Raw genomic sequence first — 7,396 nt, 5'->3', positions numbered from 1 at the left:
CTATGAATGTGAAACTAGACAATATGTGATCCTCTTTGGCTGACAACATGGGATCGTTTTCGCAACCAAGGACAACTCCGGCCACAGGAATATCAAACCTCATTTTGGGGAGTTCTGGGTTAGCAGACATTTTCGGTAATTCAGGAGCCCCAGGGCTCGAGAGGATAAATCTAGCAAACCAGTATAATCTGCGTCGAACCGCATCATTCTAGGGGATTAGAAGAAAAGAGGATCCAGGATGAATCAACCTAGCACCTGGCCCAAAGGAAAATACTGAGCCAACCTAACCACTTAGAGGGGTAAGACCTATGGGGGTACCTGAGCAATGCTTTGTGATTTCAACAACCAAGCTGGTTGAGGAAATGAAAATTTTGGGTGACAATGTTAAATGGCCGAAAGAAATGAGATTAGGACTCGGGAAGAGAAATTATCAATAGTGGTGTGACTACCATAGCGACTACGGATACATTACTAAAAATTGTTGAGGATTGTAATTGGAAATTGCCCATCTTTTGAAATTGGGTTACATCCGAGAGTTCCTCAGCGACAAAGAAAATGTCACACCCTAATCTCCCTAGGGTGTGATGGGCACCCGACCCCACATCCGGAGCCGAGCGAACCCACAGACTCTTAATACATACATAATCTGTTCGGACTTTGAAATCAAATAAAAGTAAAATACATAGTAAGCTTTCAAATCTTTCTTTTATCGTTCTCGAATCAAACCAAATTTGTAGTCTTATGAAATCCATAACATAATACATAAAGACACATCGGCTGATGGAGCCGCTGACAAAACTGACATCCTACACCCACGACTATGTCTGCAAAGTCTCTAGTCTCGAACAAACGTCACAGCACATATACTCTGACTCGGCAACACTCCAGGAACAAATGGAGTTGCCAATCCAGCTGAAGCATCTTCTAACAGTGCCCTGTACTCATCTGGGTGTACCTGCGTGGCATGAAACGTAGCCCCCGAAGAAAGGGGGTCAGTATGGAATATGTACTGAGTATGTAAAGCATGAAATACAGAAAACAGAACCGTAACCGAAACAAACAGTACAAGAGTGAGTACAGTATCCAGATTACCAAAGCACTTACTTTCCAATCACAAATCGTATATGCAGAGATCACATGCCAGAAAAAAATGCAGGTCTAGAATATCAGAATACTTGGCTTCCAGACACAGATCATATATGCCGAAGTCCGATGTCAGAAGGGGTACAGAAGGTACAGAATTGCCAGAAGGTTTACTTTCCAAACAAGATCAAAAATATAGGCTTGCTCTTAACTTCCCGCAAGTATCTTAAATTATCCGAATGCGCAAAATGCGGGATATAACATCCTCCCCCCCTTTAGAACATTCGTCCTCGAATGTTCAACTGATTTTTTGGGGTGTCATAATACTTCGGGAGGGTTCCTTCTCATAGTTATCTTTTCCTTTATACTCATTCCTTATCTTTTACCCTATTTCCTTTATAATTGAACTCCCCGGTCTTTTCATGAGTTCTTATTCTGCATCATGGGTTTTCTAATCCATTGTGCCGACTTATTATCCTTGTCCTTCCCAGATCTTCTATTGACACAAGCATTCTTGTCTTTGATTTCTTTGTATTGGCGCTCGTTTATTTTTCTGTTGTCACTTGAGCTTCGGTACCCTTACTCGATTGATGTCTTCTCTACCGTAGCGCCAGTTGCTGGGACTCACATGTCCACCGTTACGATCATATATGAGATATCATACGCATTCATATATATATATATATATATATATACATATAATTATTATCAGCTAGCCCACAAAATACTGCCAAACACTATTCAAGCCTATCCTGATTTCAGAGCTGGGAGGCACTTTCTGTCTCTTCACCGGTCTAGTCCGCCTCGTCCTGCGCGACCTCTTAAGGTTCCCAACCATCCCGTATACTCTAGTTTCCCTTAGGTTACTCTAACTTCTCACTTGTCTCTTATGTCTGGATATATAGAATTTCTTGCATACTTCCCAGGGGGTCACCCATCCTAAAATTGCTCCCACCTTAGCACGCTTAACCTCGAAACTTTGATGAAATACAGTGCCTTAATGCTGATATAATCGCGTCCGCTTCCTCGCATAACCATTATTACATGATTTGGAGCGAGTCGAGGTCTTACAGATTCCGAGACATTTTCGTAACACGTCCTTTCTTTTACAATTACTGTTTTACCCTTTTCGATCTTCAATATTCACCCTTCACCTGTGAGTATGGTTACCTTTTATCCCCAAATTTCCAGATTCCCGATGGTGGGGAGCATACCTTCGTCGCCATTACTTACAAGTACTCAGATATCAGTCTGTTCGGATTTCCACTCACCGTCCTTACATAATAGTCTACAGCAAAACTGCTTGTCAACTTTCTCTGAATCCTTCAACAGACCTGGTTCCTCTTATACCATTCTTTCCTTTCAAAATCTGTACACAGCAAATATCAACAATGCCTCACAGAACATACTGCTATATATCACATTCTAGCCATTCAGAACTGCCAATTTCAGGTAACAGATCAAATATATCAAGGCTCACGTTCATAACTTCCCATATCATTACTTACCTCCTTCCGTCGTATGTAAGGCTTATATAAGGAATTTCATTTTCCTATGACTTGGCTCTATCACACGATCTATAATAGAAAGAAGGTCAACATTCCCTAGATGCCCCGTAGCCTCCTGTTTATAAATGTGGCGCGCTTCACGCCATAAACAGGACTCTACCGGACACGACTTTGCAGACAACCCCTAGGACAAACCTGCTCTGATACCACTTTGTCACACCCTAATCTCCCTAGGGTGTGATGGGCACCCGACCCCACATCCGGAGCCGAGCGAACCCACAGACTCTTAATACATACATAATCTGTTCGGACTCTGAAATCAAATAAAAGTAAAATACATAGTAAGCTTTCAAATCTTTCTTTTAACATTCTCGAATCAAACCAAATTTGTAGTCTTATGAAATCCATAACATAATACATAAAGACACATCGGCTGATGGAGCCGCTGACAAAACTGACATCCTACACCCACGACTCTGTTTGCAAAGTCTCTAGTCTAGAACAAACGTCACAACACATATACTCTGACTCGGCAACACTCCAGGAACAAATGGAGTTGCCAATCCAGCTGAAGCATCTTTTAACAGTGCCCTGTACTCATCTAGGTGTACCTGCGTGGCATGAAACGCAGCCCCCGAAGAAAGGGGGTCAGTACGGAATATGTAAAGCATGAAATACAGAAAACAGAACCGTAACCGAAACAAACAGTACAAGAGTGAGTACAGTATCCAGATTACCAAAGCACTTACTTTCCAATCACAAATCGTGTATGCAGAGATCACATGCCAGAAAAAAAATGCAGATCCAGAATATCAGAATACTTGGCTTCCAGACACAGATCATATATGCCGAAGTCCGATGTCAGAAGGGGTACAGAAGGTACAGAATTGCTAGAAGGTTTACTTTCCAAACACAGATCATGCATGTCAGAATCATAAATCGTATATGCGTATGACAGATCCCGGCCCTTTAGTGAGGGACGCGGTGAACAGAATCATATAACAGATCCCGGCCCTTTAGTGAGGGACGCGGTGGACAGAATCATATAACACATATGTATGTAACAGAACCCGGCCCTCTAGGGGACGCGGTGAACAGAGTCATCATATGCCAAAATCATGTATCATATATGCATGTAACAGAACCCGACCCTTTAGTGAGGGACGTGGTGAACAGAATTATCAATGCATGTCAGAATCATATACCATATATGCAGATAACAGATCCCGGCCCTCTATTGCGGAACGCGGTGAACAGAATCATCATATGCCATCGTGGCCGCCACCCCATATCATCATATACAGATACACATATAACAGAACCCGACCCGCAAGGGAGAGGGACGCGGTGAACAATGCAGAGGAAGATGCACGATAACAGAACCTGACCCGGGGCGCAGTGAAATACATACTGAGGCTTGCACGAACAGAGTAGTGCGAAACCATATGCACACAAATCCAGACTCGATGGATACGTACACTTACCGACATTTGAAGGCTCGGAAACAAGTCTCGGATCAATCCGATTTAGTATACGGAAGTTATGAGTGTTTGAAGTACAGAACCTTCTATGAACGTTTCAGAAGCCGTTTTTGGAAAATCAAAGCAACAACCATATCAAGTACCCTTCGGATATCATTATGGATCAAATCAAATATAACTTTTGGAACCATATGTACGTGAAAGTTACAGACATTTTTACCACAAAACTTTTACGAACATTTCAAAGCAAATCCGAGATCTTTTACGAAAGTTAGGGACATTAAAACTTACAGACTTCTTTCAGAAACAAAACTTTTTATACTCATCTCATTACTCAATCGTATAACAACTCGATCATATCAGACATACTTATATCAGAAGTGAATCAGAATCATAGGTAGACTCGGATACATATTAAATAGAGCTTCAGAAATCATAGAGACATATCAAAAAGGGGGATACGAATCATAGACAAACTCGGAATCACAGAATAGAGTAACCCCAATGTGCATATCAATATCATACCTTACTTGGCTCTAGGACATGCCAAAGAAAGAAAGGGTAAGCCTTACATACCTGTCCCACGATCTATTGGCTACGCTTATTCGCCCAAACTTGTTAGTCTACATACAAAAGAATCCACATAATCATTAGATTCATTGACATATACTTGTCTTAGTCTCTCAAATGAATTCACTTATATTTTACCGAAATTTTGGCAGCATTTCCCCTGTAAACACATCATCCCCGAGAATCTAACTCGGCAAATTTATCAACAACAATACCAACAGTCATATCTTCCAACTTCAACAATTATTTCAAAATATATTCTAACATTAACAACTCTTGTCACCATTCCATGGCATCTCATTTATATTCAATTCATAATGTTCACATATTCAAATACTAATCCGAAACCATTCAACAATATTCAAGAACATTTCAACAACCCGCACAACATTTCAAACGGCCCAACCAATACATACACTACCCGAAACTTCACAACACAACATAACCAACAACAACACATTCTTTTCTTCCAAATTCATGAACTCCACTAACAATCTATATTAACAACTTCATTCATACAAATATAGGAATTCATGCTATTGTCACATTATTTTCCACAACGATTACAACTTCATTTCAAGCCATTAAATCCTCATTTTACATCATAGAATCTATTACAACAAACATTGAAATACTAAGTAAAGTTAGTTCATCACTTCCACACAATACAAGCACCTACACGGCCACACTTCAACATACATATTTTCATATATTTCATCCATTTCTTCACTCTACAACATATACAAACCATTCATAACATATAAAAAGGAGATGAAACCTTACCTTTTCCACTTGTCTTCTTACTTGGCTAGGGTTGGAATTTGTACAAAGAATGATTTGCTTGCTTCAACAACCACCCCATGTTAATTAGGACCTCTCAATTGCTTGGAATACTAGAAGAAAATAATTTTTCTTGATCAATTCCATGGAACAAATTTTTGCTAGCCATGGCCGAACCATGGCTCTTTTTTCTTTTTTTCTTTCTTGAAGTCTCTTGAATATTCTAAATGGGGAGATGGAGAATATGACTAATTAGTCATATTTATCTACCTATATTATACATTCATATGGGCCAAGGCCCACCATACTACACGGCCCACTTGCCTTTTTATTCAAGACTTTCTTTCTCTTTCTTTTTTTTGTCTTGCAATCCATGTAAAATTAATTTCCCAAATTCCAAATTTGCCCTTAGCCTTCCATCCATATTTCCATGAGTCATCTTGCGTATTTTCCTCTCTACCCCTAGCCTTTCCTAACATTTCCACTTCAAAAATTTTGTGAACCACTTATGTGCCAAACAAGATAAAAAATATAGGCTTGCTCTTAACTTCCCGCAATTATCTTAAATTATCCAAATGCGCAAAATGCGGGATATAACATCCTCCCCCCCTTTAGAACATTCGTCCTCGAATGTTCAACTGATCTTATGGGGTGTCATAATACTTCGGGAGGGTTCCTTCTCATAGTTATCTTTTCCTTCATACTCATTCTTTATCTTTTACCCTATTTCCTTTATAATTGAACTCCCCGGTCTTTTCATGAGTTCTTATTCTGCATCATGGGTTTTCTAATCCATTGTGCCAACTTATTATCCTTGTCCTTCCCAGATCTTCTATTGACACAAGCATACTTGTCTTTGATTTCTTTGTATTGATGCTCGTTTCGTCCGTCGTTATTCTTTGTGCACTTAGCTTGTTGACCGTTCTTGCTCTCTTTGTTACCCTTTAAAACATATCACCGTGTACTTAGGCACGACGCCAGTTTGCCCGATATGAAGGATTCAAATCATGACATAACCATATCATAATTCATGTTGGCATGAAGCATTCTCTTAAGGTGTCTTCCATCCTTTCCCTTCAGGTCGGCCTCACGGTACACTTATTGTCAATCCGTTCTACTTCTTTCATGTATCCTTTTGATGTGCCGATATGTTTTGAACTCTGGTCCCGAGCTAATAAATTTCCTTTTTCCGGCGCTCGAAAATGTTGCAAGTCCTCTTTAAGTCCAATGTAATATGTTCCCCCCCCCCCCCCCCCCTTTTTAAGGGGTTCCTTATACGTCACAATCTTTGAGTACCCTCGTCTTCCTTTCCAACTCTACGCTTAACATATCGAAAACTTCTTATCATAAGTTTTTCTTTCATTTTATGTCTGTATCATCACTCTGTCCACATTTCCATATTCTTGTTATTTGTAGCATCAGCTTTAAAGTTCGTAAAACACTCCTTCAAACTCGCAGACCCGTTCTATTCTTAAGTCATCTTTTCAGAAAGGCACTTCCATACCTGAGGCAACCACATTAATATGGCTATACATTTATTCCTTTATATACCTTTCAAGGGCCGAAATATTCTAACATTGTCACAAGGCTTTATCATTCTTTTTCTTACATCACATCCCTCGTCATAGTCACTATTCCTTTAGCCCCACTTATTGGAATCGGTTCTCGAGCCTCACACGTTCCTCTTTTGTTCTATATTACCACACTTTATCCTTTTTCGCATGCCTATTTTTAAGTTCTTGCCCAAATAGTCTCGTGCTTTGCTGGTATTTTCTCTCGGGGCTTCATTCACTGAGGTTTCTTACCCTTTTACCTTCTTTCGACATTTTGATCTTTTTGCCTTCCATTCATTCACTTTCTTTCTTTTCCCAACATCGTTGTATTAGACTTTCCAATCTTAACCTGTAGTAAAAATAACAACACTTGCACCATTTATTTTGCTGTTGTCACTTGAGCTTCGGTACCCTTACTCGA

The sequence above is a fragment of the Lycium barbarum genome, chromosome 10 (assembly GCF_019175385.1).
Source record: "Lycium barbarum isolate Lr01 chromosome 10, ASM1917538v2, whole genome shotgun sequence".
In the NCBI taxonomy this organism is placed as follows: Eukaryota; Viridiplantae; Streptophyta; class Magnoliopsida; order Solanales; family Solanaceae; genus Lycium; species Lycium barbarum.
Note: the sequence above shows the minus strand (reverse complement) of the source record.